This window comes from Neocloeon triangulifer, unplaced genomic scaffold (genome assembly GCF_031216515.1).
Source record: "Neocloeon triangulifer isolate White Clay Creek 2 clone unplaced genomic scaffold, ASM3121651v1 ptg000001l, whole genome shotgun sequence".
Classification (NCBI taxonomy): Eukaryota; Metazoa; Arthropoda; class Insecta; order Ephemeroptera; family Baetidae; genus Neocloeon; species Neocloeon triangulifer.
Window position 1 is genome coordinate 8,387,561 of NW_026775544.1, and position 15,356 is coordinate 8,402,916.

Below are 15,356 nucleotides of genomic sequence, written 5' to 3' on the forward strand. Positions count from 1 at the left end.
CTGGCTGCATGTACATGTATTTTACTAGATCATCTGAAGAGTACGGAATTTTACGAGAATAATGTATTCGCTTTAAACAAATTTGTAAATTTTTTCAGTGACGTTTCCTTTATGGAAGATCCTGTGGCCGTCAATTCAAATTCGACGTGTAATGCTACACGCCATTTGTATTTTCTAAAAAATCACAAATGCGGAAGCACCACTGTCCACAACATTCTGGTCAGGAATGGCCTCCGAAAAGGCCTTAACATAGTTCTTCCAAAATCAGGTTTTTTTGCATCAAATGAGACTTTTTCAGAAGTAATCAAATTTTGTACTTATTGTTAGGAAATAATGTGGGATATCCAAAGCTTTTCCACAAACGTCACATCACTGATTATTTGGCTAATAAGAATCAGACTTATGATTTACTTGTGCACCACAGTCGCTTCCATCTGAAAAACATCAGAAAAATTCTGGCTCCTGACGCCAAAATGGTGACCATCGTTCGAGACCCTGTCTCGCATTTTGAGTCACTCTTTCAGTTTTATGAATTAGAAAAACGTTGGTTATGGCCTGGAGCTACGATAAAAGATCTGTTAAAAATGGAAACTCCTGCCATATTAAAGCTCTTCGAGTCTAAAAAGAGAAATAGAAATGGGTTATTTGCCCACAATACGGTAAATAGTTCTACACATTTTTTCTCACGGTCAAAATTATATATGATACACAACTCAATTATTATTTAGATAGCATTCAATCTAGGAATGGAGCCTAAATATTTTGCAAGTGAGCCAAAAGTGAAAAATTTGATGAGCATGGTGGACAGAGAGTTTGATTTGGTGATGATATCTGAGCATATGGAAGCATCCATAGTTTTGCTTGCAGACCTTCTCTGCTGGCCGTTAGAGGACATGGCCTATTTTTCGTTAAATGTTCGCACAAAATCCCTCACTGAAGAACTTACGATCGAAGAAAAAGAAAAAATTCGAGAAATCAACAAGCTTGATGATGTACTTTACACGCACCTCAGGTTTCTAACTAAGATAGAAAGATTTTCATAGAAGAATTTCGCGATTAAAAAGTATTAAATATATCGATCTTGCAGGACAAAGTTTTTGAAAAAAGTCGAAGAGTATGGTGAGCAGAGAATGAAGAACGAGATTGAAAAATTAAAAAAGCTTAACAACAAAGTTTTGGCAACATGTTTTGATACGACCGCCGAGGATGACTTAATGAAATCTGAACATCTACGGGATGGTGCTCCTGAAAGTTGCAAACTATTTACTTTACGTGGTGGAAGCGTTAAAAAACTCATCTTGGATAAAAAAAAAAATTATTTTAACAAATTTAATTAAATAAAAATTTAAAAATTATTAACTTTCATAGATTTTTCTATTTATTGTTAGTCGGCCTATTTCATTTCACATTCAACGTGCTACAGTCAGAAAAACAAGCAGTATAATATAATGGCTAGTGGACTGCACGATAACAGTTATCACCAACCACCTTAAAAGCAGTTGAATGTTCGAGCTCCACGCATTCTACTCGGACGATGAGACCAACGCGAACGTTCTTTGTAGTTTTCCTAATTTTGATTAGCTGTATGTTCATAGTCATAACTAGACATTCAGAGAAGTACAGAAGTGCATAAGATATTCATAATGTTTATATTTTTTATTGTTTTCCAGTGACATTTCTCTAATATATCCAGTTACCGCTAGCTTCAATTTTACATGCAATCCTAAACGGCATCTGTACTTTCTAAAGAATCACAAATGTGGAAGTACAACAGTTCACAATGTCCTGGTCAGAAATGGAATCCGTATGGGCCTGAATTTTGTTCTTCCTTTAAAAGGTACACTTAAATTAAAAATCAGGGAATACATTTTCAATTCTCGATTTAGGAAACAATTTTGGATATCCTGCGCGGTTCCAGAAGTCGCACATTCTCGATTATTTGGCTGCCAAGAATCAGTCTTACGATTTGCTTGTGCACCACAGTCGCTTCCACCTGAAAAACATCAGAGAAGTTTTAGGACCTGAAGCCAAACTAGTGACCATAATTAGGGACCCCGTATCGCATTTCGAGTCTCTCTTTCAGATGTTTAAATTAGGGAAAAAATTTCTGTGGCGCAGCGCTACGATCAATGATTTATTGAAAATGAGCACTTCTTCTATATTGAAACGATTAAAGTCTGCGTCCAGGGCTGGAGGAGTTTTTTCACATAATACGGTAAATCCAATTTATTTTTTAAGCTAAACCAATTTGCAATTAGATACTTATAAATTCAGATCGCATTCAATATGGGAATGGCAGAAAAAGCCTTTATTTACGAGACAAAGGTACAAAATTGGATTAGAATGGTGGACAGAGAGTTTGATTTGGTGATGATATCTGAGCACATGGAAGCGTCCATAGTTTTGCTTGCAGACCTTCTCTGCTGGCCTTTGGAGGAAATGGCTTATTTTGCGTTAAACACCCGCATGAAGCCTCTCTTCGACGCATTCACTACCGAGGAAAAGGAAAAAATCAGGGAAATAAACCACGTGGACAATCTAATATATGCACACTTCAGGTTTCTAAGAACATAATGATTTTGAAAATTAATATACGCATGAATATTGTGCAGGGGAAAATTTATGCAAAAAGTCCAAGAGTATGGCGAGGAAAGAATGAAGAATGCAATTCAAAAATTAAAGAAGCTAAATGACGAAGTGGTGGAAACGTGTTTTGACCTTAACGGAGAGGCCCGCAGTCGTTTATTGAAAACTGAACAATTACGTCAGGGTGCGCCCGAACGTTGTGATCTCTACACATTACGTGGTGGGGGCGTCAAGAATTATATCATGCGTAAAACTGAAAATGATGTATTGAAATCAATTTTATTAAAGAAAAACATTACGTTCCTTTGATCGCACTAAAGAATTTAAATAAAGCAGAAATTTATTAAAATAATGTCACGGAAAACCACACCTTTTTGTAGGTAGCAACGTGTTACGACGATAGGAAGTCGCTGAAGAGGTCGGCCGAAGATAACACTCATGGCATACACTAATTGTATAAAATAAAATTGCCGCCTTTCAAGCTATCACAACTTTAATGAAAACTCACTTGCCCGTGTATTAAATTGTCCCACTTCAACAATTAAGAACAATTTAAGATACATGCATGAATTGCATGTATTTAATTTTTTTGTCACTCTATCACACACATAATTCACATTTTATTACCCGTTCTAATTGCTTAGTAGTATTTTCTTTTACTGGGAAAAAACCTATTTTTATCGCCTGATCGCTTTTGATTTAAATAAGGAAAACATGTGAATTAGAAGTAAGCTAGGGAATTTTTAAGTTCAGAAATGACAGGTCAATTAAACATGTTGAAATTGGTAAACTAGAATAAATCAGAGGGTAGAAAATGACCTCCGGCTTTTCAAAAGCCACATTTTTCTTCCTCATCAATAAATTCGAGATCTTAAAATAATTCTGTATACTTATTTTAAATTAAATATTATAGTACCCTACAAAAATTTATTTCATCAAAATTAGAACGTTTGTTTATTTAATTTGATAATTTAAAAAAATATTGTTGCATGCAAATAAAATTATAATCGTCTCATCGCCGCTCTGCGTGCAAAGACTTTATTTTTTTGGAGAAAGGTAGTTTCTCCACAACGCGACCACCCACTCACGTATCACCGAGGGTGGCATTCTACGCTTATTACAAACCACCCATGCGGAGTGAAAGGAGGAATCAAGACAGTGTAAAATCGCGGTAATGGTTGCCACGGAGCCGGGTGCGTCACCTGTTATCTCGCCGCTTTGAACTTCACCCCCCGACGGCAGTTGCACAATTAAATATCTCGGCTGCCGCCGCGATTTCTTCCCTCACTCGGGCGGATTTGGCTGACGGGTGGCGAATTTTTGCACGTCCTTCCGTCGGCGTGCGAAAGCGGCGATTCGCGAACAAAGGCCGAATAAATGGCTCAATTAGTTTTTACTCCTTGCGATGCATTAAACGTCGAGACGCCGCCTGCTTGATGAGCGTGTATGTGCCCTTTTTTGCGTTCGTGTGTCATTAGAGTCAATTAGCTACTATGCTCGCAGCCCTTTGACGCCGCGCACACACACACACGCACGAGAAACATAATGATACTTAATGGTGCGTTTCGTCAAAAGGAAACTACATTTCAATTGAACTCTAGATGCTCTCGTGAAATCTTGATTTTTGGCAATTAAATAATAGAGGAGGGAGTTAATTTATTTCGAAAATTTAGGATCTCCAAAAAAATTAGATCCTTAGGATAATGAATATTCAGTTATCATCTGTGGTTGGTAATTTTTAATTTATTGTCTATTTAAAGTTAACTTGAAAACTGCCTTCCTACTCGAATACAAATATTAAATTCACACCCAATTTTTATTTTTAAATTTTTATTGTCTTTCTTTTAGGAATAAATAATTTAACATGAACAAAAAGCAGTTAATTTGCAACAATTTTATATTATAAAAACTCCCCCTTTTTTTCTCAAATTAAGGGAGAAAAAGTTTTGTTTGTAAAAACATTCCGAATATTAAATACAATTATTGTTGGAGATGTATTAAAAATTTCCACATGGATATAAATGATTTAAATTTAAGTAATTCGTATTGATATTTCACCCCAAAGAGCATTCCGTGAAAGAAATTGTCGATAAAATTAAATTGGTTAAAATAGAGGGACAGATAAAATCTCAAACCTATGTGAAATATTTTAAATATTAAATGCTTGCAAAATATTATAAAGTTTGTTATATCAACTAAAAACTTGCAATAGATTCCATCAAAACGTGTTATGTTTGATATTTTTACAATTCAATCCAAATCTCGCTTCATCTACTTCCTATATTTTATTGTTTTAAAGAGAGATGTTTTTTAATATGGTTTACCTCAATTTTATGTTCCTTTCAATCTGTTTTCCCTTTACATTTTCCGTCCCCTGTTGCTCGCAATTGTGCGGCATTATTTTGCTTCTTTCAGAGGCTTAGAGAAAAGTGGCTTGGCAAAGCGGCTTTTGTCAAAGCCCTTGTCTATAACTAGGGATATTCTTTTTTGCACAGTTATGGGCGGTTGTTGACAGAGTGCGACACCGATATGGCGTGTGTGTGTGAGCACGACGCACCCACGACCTCCCTCCACGCGCATATTTTTCCGAGCAGCGACTTCATTTCCATAAAACGGAGCGCGAGGGCAGGAAACGCAAGAATGTCTTTGTTTTTATGGGTGCGTGACAAGAGAGAAAGAGGCAGGAAGCATAGCTTCGGGGGTTGACGGAGGGAAAAAAACACACACGTCGCCTGCAGGGATGCTGCACACGAGAAAAGAGGGAACTGCTTTTTCTTATGGCACACCCGTCTTATATTTCGCGCATTTTTCCTCCTCTCCGGGAGCAAATTACGAAATAAGAAGCCAATCCCGAGCGAAACACAAGACGCAGGCACGCCACGCGCGAGACGCACATTTTTTTAATGACTGCCAAGCATGTGTCCCACTTGACTGGTTTAATAACGCGTGATTGCCAGCAGCGTGGCGGCGGCGGCTGAACCGAGAGAGGTTTTCTTCCCTTTCTCTAAAGGCCCCATTTAAATGCTTAAAACACGAGTGACAATGATTTCCTCGCTCTCCTTTCAATCTAATCTTCTTTTCGCGCCCTGTGAGCAGCAGTGTTGCGACACATTAAAGGATAAAAAGTGGAAATTCTCAACCCTTTTCGCCGAATTAAGCGCGAATTCCGACCCCGGTCGCTCTGTCACAGCCCTCGCTTCTTTCATCCGTTCTCGCGCAGTAATTTCCTTGATTAAAAAAGGGGCTTTTGTTTCAATTTTTGTCTCTGTCGCTGTGCCCTTCTGCCGAACGTGATCCACAATTAAAAGGCGTTCCAATTCATTTTCTGTTGCTGGCGGAAAACGCTGCTGAGTAATAAATTGCAGCAGGAAATTCTCTTGTCATGTGCCGCAGTGTAGGTGTTGAATATAAAGTCGGCAGCCCGCGTGAAAGGCAAGACGACAGCCGCCTGCTGCAAGATAAAAAAAAAAAAAAACGCGTGACAGACGCGAAAAATGGCTGTTGGTGCTGAAATTTACAAACGTTTGTCACCTGTCAACACGCTGAACCTCAGCATAAAGCAGAGTGAGAGAGAAGTTCAAATCGCAGCTTCCTTCTCGCCTTCCACTTGACTGAAAACTTCACGGAGAATATAAAAAAGATTTGACTATCAGTTCTCAGCCACCTGCAACCTAAAATTAAAATTTTAACAGCAAAATATTTTAACTTGATAATTTATTAATTGCTACTTTTATTAAGTCAAACGTAACATAATGACATCACAGGAATCCTTAGAAACTATAAATTTAGAAACAGTTGTCGATGAAATATTTGTTATTTAAAAAATTAAAATTTTTGTAAATAAAAAATATACTATTGTCCATTGTCCAACACCAATCATAAAATAATTAAATTTGCAAAATATATAATACAAAACAATACAAAATATAAGTAAAAAAAAAAATAATATCTTGTTAAAAACTAAAAGTAATATTGAGTTTTAACTTTTCGTTAATTCGAATATAGTTTTTAATTTAAATATTTAGTACAAAACTTTTCCATTAAATCTATGATCACCATCATAAAATATTAGGACAATAATATTATTCTCCTGCGAAGCGTCCCTTTCTAGTGTTATGCAATACGCATTGCTAACGAGCCGTGCGAGTTGCCTGACTTGCTAAGCTGCAGGCGCTGAGGGTGATTTAGGCAGTGCGACGTTATTTATGAGGCGCGTTTAATTTTTATCCTGCAGCTCCTTGGCTGAGCGCGCCGGAGAGAAAGAGTTGGCCGGGCCTTGTTAAAGGGGTGTGTGGGTGGAGATAAGAGTTAAGGAGTGAGAATAAATGCGCCTCGCCATGGCTCATTTGCAATGCAGAGCAGCGTAGTTTGTGTACACAAGGGCCAACTAAGCGGATCCTTTCTTCGTCTTGCTTAACCCGCTCGCCCTCCTGCCCGTTTCTCCGCTCCAACTTTCTCTCCTTTACTAATGAAGATTACAACTGCTGCTGAGTGAGCATCGTATGTTTCAATAAAAACCAATTACCTTTAACAAAGGGCACCGCCGACCGGATAGGTGCTGTGAGGGTGGCCATCGTGGCAGAAACTCTGGCCTGCAATTGAGCTGTAATACGTTTAGTGAATGCAATAAAATTTTATTTTGGTTTTATTTATGCATGCAAGTGAGAAACAATTTAAGCAATTTTCAAAACTTGAATTGAATTTCAAATATTTTTTGTTCTAAAGTGGCATACTTCAATTAACAAACAAATGATAAATATTTGAAATTCCATATTTATTTTTAATCAATAATATATTTAATGATGAAAAAAGAAAAGAAATTAAATTTAAATACCTATTCTGTGATTGTGCATTGGAAAAATAAAATCAAACATCTCTCCTAATGAACGCGAGCGTATTTTCGATCTCAAAGTGAGACGGATAAACAGGCAAGTTAAGCTGCTGCAGCTTTGTGTTTGCTTCCACTTATCCCTTTCTGCAGAGCCTGGGACTCAAGCCAGCCGGTATTGCAGCAGTGAGTTGTGTAGTATTCTCGAGCCATGCATGAATATTCATTAGGAGCTAAGAGAGAAGCAAGTGGATAACGAGTGCATCTCACCTTTTAAATAAAAATGAATGAGCATTTTTACTCTTCATATTATATAATATGGGGTGTGTATCAATCTGCTTTCCCTAAAGCTAAGCGATGCGTGTAATTTATAGAATTAATTTATCAAAATGAAACCTTCTCAAGAGCTCTGAAATCCAAGCATTCCACTCATATCTGCTTAATGATGAAATTTGAGAGCCATAGGAGAGCTCTCAATTTCACCAATTAGTGCCGTGCATGATATGAGACAAGAGAGAAACAGGTTACAAAATTTATTATGAAATAATAGCCTTGCTATTTACAACCCAATGTTTCAAACAAATATCCAATTTTATTTTTACATTTTTTCTCAAACACGAGTGCTTTTTCTATGTACCCCATTTATTATTATTTTTCAAATATTTTCAATGCTAACTTTACTGTCACATATTTTAATTTAATAATGTGAATTTTTAAAAATTTGTAAGAAAAAATTACTACTGATTATTATCTCGTTCAAGTTTTATGGGCAGTTTCGCCTATATTTTGTTCTGATAGGATCTTCGTATTTTAAAAGTTCTGTGTTTTCAAGAAATCTTGGAGAGAGAAACGAGCCCGATAGGATTACGCTCAATTTGTAAAACAATAACAGGCAGAAAAGCTGCGTTAAGTGGCCCAAAGAGGATTACTTCTTTAGCCGGCTGAAGACGCGCGCTGCGAATATCATAAATGATGGCGCATTACACCGAGGGCGCGCACTGCTACTGCTGCTGCACCCCCTTATTATGATGAGGGTGGCACATGAAAGGGGACGCACAAAGGGAGTGCGAGAAATAAATAAGGGGGCAAAAGAAAAGGGTCAGGGGTCAAGATGATATACTGTACTCAAGCTGTTTAATGTAATAATAAAATTAATCTCCGTATTAATCTTATTACGCAGCGAGAGAGAAAGGGACGTGCGCGCGCGTGTCTCCCTAATTTGTTATGACAATCTGAAAATATTGCCGGCGGCGTGATTAAAACAATTCTCGACGTCATTAATTATGCTGGAGGATGTACACAAAAAGAAAAAGCAACACAGGCATGCAGTCGCAAGCTCGCGGCATTGATTAATGGAGAGATTACGTCGGGCGGTAAAGCCAAGCGGCTCCTGCGAGGAATAAATTTTACATCTTATATTCTCTCAGTAGCAATACTTTCCAACTGAAACTTTCAAGTATGATCAAAATTTAATTTTTTAATCAATGTAAGTTTCTATAAAATTTTTCCAATCAGAAGGCTGAAACATTTTGACAAAAGTGATCCGTGTTAAATTGGTTCTAAAATCCACCCAAATCGAATTTGATTGTTTCCGGAGCTTGCCAGTGCATTCGCTCGCTCCCTTTTCTTGTTTCGCCGATTGCCGAGAGCGAACGAGCGAGCGGCCTTTATCATGTGATAATGGTGAACCTCTCGCGTAATATGAACAAATGACTTCGACGGAGGAGAATACACGCGAAATTAGATTCGCTTTCCAATAAAGAGGCGGCTCGGCCGAGAGAGACAGAGGCGCAGGAGGTAGTAACTCAATAACTGCCCTCATTTTACAAATACTTCATGGGCCGGGTACGCCATGTGTGTTGCTCTTTTGCGCCGTGCAAATTGAAGCCAGCAACTCCCCGCACCCAATGAGAGAACGAACGCACCCCGCCAATTCTTTACGCCACTTTTCTCCCTCATTGCAACTGAGCCGACAATTAAATACAACAGCGAGTCAGAAATTTTCCGCACCGTTGATTCTTCTTTTTAAATTCTGAGTCAGTTTTTATAAAAAAAGAAGGTATGTTCATTAAATTAAAATTCCTCAATTGAGATTCCGATCGATATTTACATGACTGCTAATAATTTTTCGAAAAATTTGTTCTTTGACAAAATTAAAAGGAGAAAGTGGCTCTAAAAAATATTTACATTCTACTGAAATGATTTTAAAAAGGGCTCGCAATTGTGCAAGCCAATTTTTGCGACTAAATTGTGAACATTTTCAAAATTTAATTTTTGTTATTGTTTAAAATTAGCAAATAAACGGCTGACAATGAGAAGAAGATTGTGAAGTCTGATTAAAAGTATCAATCACTTCCTTTGAGTATTCCAGCCCTAACTTCGTTGATAATTCAATACGCTTTTCTCCCTGCTGGTTTCGTAATCAGAGGCACTTCATAATGTATCGTATTTCTGCCATTATTCCGACGAATCAATCTTGCTCTCGTGCAAGTGGCAGGAATTCCACCACCGCGGGCGAAACATACATTTCTGTTCGCTCTCTATTAAACACAAAACTCCTCGCAAGAGGAAAGTGCACGTCAAAATAATACCGTCACGACCCGGACGGGGGCGAACACGCTCAACTGTGCACAACATTATTCGCGTGCGACGCCCACCCCCCAGTGGCAAACAAAATAACAAGATCAAATTGCCCACCCTGCGGCGCTCCCTTTCCCTTGCAAACTTGTCAACACCTTATTTGACATTCTTCGAATTCGAGCTCCAATGAAAACTTTTTTAAAAGCCAATCTTGTTAAAAGAAACTTTTGATTATTTTTTCTTTTAACTTTGAAAACACTAAATTTAATTGAAATTATTGCAAATCAAAACTATTTTCACAAATTTAAAATTTTTATCGATTGTTACCAATTAAATTGTAAATTTAAGAAGGGTTTTTTAAACCTAATATTTATATTTTAAAGTGATGCGATTTTGAAAAAAAATGCAATATAACTTATTTTGGAAATCTGAATTTTGTAGATATTGCACCCTCACTTTGTACAACTAAGTAAGGGGTCCACTCTTCATAAATCAGTGGGCAGATTGTGGTATTCGAGCAGGACGATTTATCGAGTCGCCACTTGATTGCCACAAAAAATATTTTCGCCGATTAGATTGGCCGTTTGCCACCCGCCTTGAAGCCATTAGCCTAATGGAAGCATTTTTACGTCGCGACGTCCACTATCATGTAAATGAGACGCCGAGAAGGGTTCTTATTAGATTAGCGCCTTGCTAGGCAGAAAAATTTTATTACTCTCATCTCTGCCCCGGCGCAATAATGTTGAGGGTCGGTCGGCCGAAAAAGGCAAACGTTAGCAAAAGTTGGAGGTGACGGAGTCGAACATTGGCCCGGCGCAAAAGAGGGTTAGAGAGCAGGGCAGAGGTCGGCGTTGCAGCCGTCCGGGAATTGGTGGAACGGGGGTGGAGTTCAAGTAATTGGTAATGGACACTGACTAAGGGCTCGCTCCAAGTTGCTTGTCTCACAATCCATTAAAAAACAACACACTTCAAAACCAAATTAGAAAAAATAATGGAATAATTGTGAATGTTTTTAAATAGAAAAAAAATGGAATATCAAAATTAAAATATGGTTGCAAATTCCTTTCAAGAAATGAAAAACTGACTGAAAATTTTATTTTAAAGGTTGTAAAATCAACAGAAATCATTAATGTCATTGAATTTTATTAATAAAGGAAATCTACTTTATTTATAACAGAAAATATGAATTTTTGCCATATTAGTTTGTAAAAAAAGTTAAATTTTTAAAAGAGAGATTGGAATATAAATCCAACTAATTTCAAGGCCTGATAAGCTCGAAATCACCCCCACACTAAAACAAATAATACTGAAGGTGGCAGAGAGAGTCGAACGTCAGTCGGGCCGGGCGCGAAGAGGGTTGCAGAGCGGGCAGACGAGATCTTGTCCGCCTGCCTGGGGGAGGCGAGCGAGCGAGCGAGGCGCTTGAGTAATGGACAATCACGGAAATTGAATTGCAAGAGAAATGAGCCGAAGGTTGTTTCAATCGGGTTCCCTTGGGGGGCGCCACATTGCGTTAGAGGACGCGCGCGCGTGTGGCGCCGAGCCAAAATTAAAAAGAGGCCCTTCCTGCGTGGGATATTTTTTATCAAGCCCGCAGAGGCACGCCGCCGAGGCCGCGCTGCTGGGGAGATGAGCAATCTTATGTGAGGTCAACCATATGATCTCCCTGCTTAAGTCGTTACATTATCTCTCTGCTTTTCTGGCACACGATCTAATTCGATGCGCACAAAACCCGAATGTGGCGGTGTTTTATTGTTTCATGGTGGCTGCTGGTGTGGTTGGTGGAGGAGCTCGATTTACTTGCACGCCGCAATGTATTTTGGATTGAAATTTGCGTTTTTGTGTAAACATTTACATATAATACATATAATATTTAGATGAAAAATTGAAAGCTAAATTAAAGAATAATTTCCAATGTTTCTATTTATATCAATGAAATATTTTTATTATTATTATTGTGATGTTATAGCATCAAGTAATAAAAATAATTTTTTTAAATATAATAAATTATTGAATTTACAGTTTTTTTTAAAATTTCTTTTTACTATTTAATCAATTTTTGTTAATATTTGAGTTATATATGCAGATGCACTAAAAAGAAATTTTACATAATTTTCAATTCGCTGCAATCTTGTTAACTTCGGAAACAATTTACATTATTTTTTTTGTGTCCACTGGTTGCATCATTTCTATGAGAAATAAAATTTCAATTCTATTTAAAACCCAGCCGGCAATTCAAACATATTTGCGGAGGAGTGTTGTCGGGCAAAAACAGAATGGCCCCAATTCTGATTGGAATGGCAAATAAATCAATAGCGGCGTCATTATTTTACAAGGAGGGGCCCGACCTTTCATCTAATAAAAAAGAATGCTCCTTTTATATTTGAACGAATTTTTATTATTGAGCCAACTTCAGCGGCAATGGTGGTACTTTTGTTCCCCCATTCTGAAACTCGGCTCCTCTCACTCGCCTCGTCGCGTGTAATCAGGGAAAAAGAACCGAATTCTTTTTCCTGTTTTTTTATTCATCTTGTCTGCACACTAATTATATGCGCGCCGAGCACAATTATTTGCCAGAACAAGGAAAGAAAGTCTTTGGTGGCGAATGAGAGAAAGGAGGAAAAATCTCATCATCGTTCCCAACGCCGCTCTCTCATCAGATTTTTTCCATTATCTTCCGCTGCTTTGGCGGCGACAAGATTATATTCTCTATAGTGTAATATCAGAGCGATCTTCAAACAATGCAAAGACACAAGAGCCGGAAAAATATATTAAAAATGGCATGATCTTGTCAAGCATTTATTGTACAAAAATAAGTACTTTGTTTATTGTACAAAAAATAATAATAAATAATAAAATGCCTTTTTATTTAAACGCAATGGAGCAAAACTTTTATTGATTTAACCAATTTTGTTGAAGCAAATTTGGATTTCTATAGAAGAACGGGGCTTCAACTTCTTAAAATATTCATATTACAATTAGCTGCAGTTTAATTGGAAACTTTTTATAGAATTTAATGAAAATAATCAAACACATATATTGTACAGCTTTAAAGTAAAATAAAAGATTCCATTATTTATTAATTATGCAAGCAGCTTCAGAAAAACTTCATATTATTTAGGCAGCATTCATTACTATCAAACATAACAATTTTTTTTCTCCTTCACAAATCACTATTTACATTTTGATTGATATTTTTTTTTTATAAAAAATTATTGCAAACTGTTGAAATTTATTTTTTAAATTTGCAGGGGGTTAAATTTTATTAATTTTATATTTTCAATTAATTTTTTTTCAAAAAATAAAAATTGAGATGATTAAAGATAAAAAAAAAAAAAATGATTCTCTATGATGAAGCAAAATATTCGAACAATTTTTAATTGGTTTACATGTTAATTTAGAGATGGGAAATATTTATTCTTTTGTTTAATATTTAAATAAAACAAAGGTAATGAACATCAAAATTGTTATTTTACGACGTGTTTGAAACCAAAGTCGCTGAACCAAGATGCGTTTTCAAAGAAAAAGGCGGCATGTGAATAATTGAATTTTGCGAGGGCGTCGCTCCAATTAAAGATTCTAATTAGCGAGTGCATTGAGCGTCATTTGATACTCGCCCCTCTGCGAGGAGGCAAAAGCAGAGTGTGGTGTCGCGTCACTCGGGCGTCTGCGTCTCCAAGGTTACCTCTAATTACCTGCAGCGCGCCCAGAAATGAGTCGCTCTCGTCGGAGCTCACCGAGATTTAATTATTTTTGAGCGAAATTCGCTGCTCGGCTGCGAACCGTATAATCAGCCGCCTCTTTGATGCTAATGCAGTTAGAAAACCCGCCGGGTGTGTGTGTGTGTCTCCTTGGTGACAACAGAAAAACTAAAGAAGAGCGGGGCAGGGATGATATGCATGGGCTCACTTTCGAGGGTCCATGTCACATGCACGCGCCACTGGATCTCCTTTTTATCCCTCGGTCCTTTTCCTTTGGCCAGAAAGAGAGAAAGCATGCTTGCTCGGACCGTCTGTTGAAATACCCACGCATGGCCGGGAAATCAACTTGCTGTACTTTTTCGGCCGGGGTGGTAAGCAGGCGAGAGACACGAAAATTCAAGTGCATCATCCGGCAGGCATCAATTTTCAAATTCGCTATAATCCGATCGGCCCTCTTGAAAGCGAGTTTTATTGCCTCTTCGCGTCCAGAGTTTCGACCTTTTGCATTCTCTAACTTTTGATTTGAGATAGACTGCTTGGTGTCTATTCAGCAATTGAACTATTATACAAATGTAAAACTTAACTTTTCAAAATTTTGAAAAGACTGCTTATGTATCAAAATTCATTGTGATCTTATAAAAAATTGGTTAAATTTTTTAAAAGCTTAATAAATTTTAAATTACATAAATAATAACGCAAGTTAACGTTTTTTTTTAAAAGATTCTAATATATTAAGGATTTTGAAGTATTTTTTTTATTTAATATTATTATAATATTTTTAGTATATCCATGCATGAAATAAGTATTCTGAAAGAAATGATTAAACTTGGAAGTTTTTTGGTGCAAGGCCTGGTTGAGTGGATGTTATGAACACAGAAAATGTATGATATTCAATACAATTTATTCCCCGTGAAAGACAAGCATAGATATTAAAAAAAAATTAAAAAGAAAAATTGTACACTTCTTATAATGTTTAAATGTCAAACTTTTATAAGTTTATTTTTAGTAGGTATTACATAGATTTTCTCAAAGCTCTCATATAAGGCGAGGGAAAATTCACGGCAAAACGATCAGATCAGATATCAACAAATACGATCTGCTTTCGGTATCTTTGGCCTCATTTAAGTTTCCAGAAATACAGTTTTTTTTTAAATCTCAATTCAAGTGGGAAGTAAAAATTTAAATCTAGCGTTCCTTAATAAAGTCAATTTTCAAATTTGTACAGTACAAGGTCCTATATTACTATAGGAAAATGGATCTAGCAGATATTTAACTTTGTTTTTTACTGTTGAACAGAAGATTAATAACTAATAAGATTATTTACAGTTAATGTTAAATAATTTGCAGTGAATGTAAAAATACTGTCTATCAATGAACTCAATTCCATTATTTTGCATGCAAATAATTTACAAAAATTTTGCGTATAAAAGGTTGCTTCCGTTGCTAATTATCAACATTTGCTGACTGCCTCTCTTCAATGCTCTGACGCAGCCTCTCGTTGGAGAATCACGGCGGCTACAACTAGCCATTTAATGGGAGCGATCTGCACCGACAGGAAACTTTTAATAACGGCCTTGCTTGCTTGCGCGTCCCGTCGTAAAATAATAGAACACGTGCGCGCCGCTCTCCGTCCGTTCGGTAATATCGGCGAGGGCGGTGCG